At 46.0% G+C, this 546-nt stretch overlaps 1 non-coding gene across 1 annotated transcript; it reads left to right on the forward strand.

Annotated features, from left to right (window-relative positions):
- The first annotated feature begins 224 nt into the window (after positions 1 to 224).
- LOC141609554 (small nucleolar RNA R71) lies at positions 225 to 330 on the forward strand. Its single transcript, XR_012527475.1, has one exon. It is a non-coding gene; the product is annotated as a small nucleolar RNA R71 (small nucleolar RNA).
- Positions 331 to 546: the final 216 nt, after the last annotated feature.

Genomic DNA, 546 nt, shown 5'->3' on the forward strand with positions numbered 1-546 from the left:
GCTTCCAGCTGAGCCACGACTGCCTTATCAACGAATGGACCGTTCGAATACCATCCCGCGGGTTCCCATATTCAGCACAGTAGGTCGCCATCTCCTCAATAATGCCCCATCCCTTATCATCATCAATATTCTTTTGAAATCTTCCGTTGGATGAGGCGTCGAGTATAGCTCTGTGGTCATCGTACAACCTATTGTAGAACTGGTTGCACAAGAACCACTGATCAAAACCATGGTGAGGAAGAGACCTCACCAACTTCTTGAACCGACACCAAGCTTCATAGAAAGTCTCATCAGGTGCCTGCTTAAAACTAGTAATCTTACCCCTCAGCTGATTAGTGCGTTGTGGAGGGAAGTATCTTTTGTAGAAGGCAAGTTCGAGAGTCTCTCAGTTGGTGATACTAGCAGCAGTCCGGTCAAGATCAGTCAGCCACTCATGGGCTGAGTCAGTCAGAGAAAAAGTAAAAAGCACTTCCTTTATCTTGTCTTGTGTTACTCCCTTAGTAGCGGGAATAGTAGAGCAATAGTCGGTAAAGACTTCCATATGCT

The sequence above is a fragment of the Silene latifolia genome, chromosome 10, assembly GCF_048544455.1.
Source record: "Silene latifolia isolate original U9 population chromosome 10, ASM4854445v1, whole genome shotgun sequence".
Taxonomy (NCBI): Eukaryota; Viridiplantae; Streptophyta; class Magnoliopsida; order Caryophyllales; family Caryophyllaceae; genus Silene; species Silene latifolia.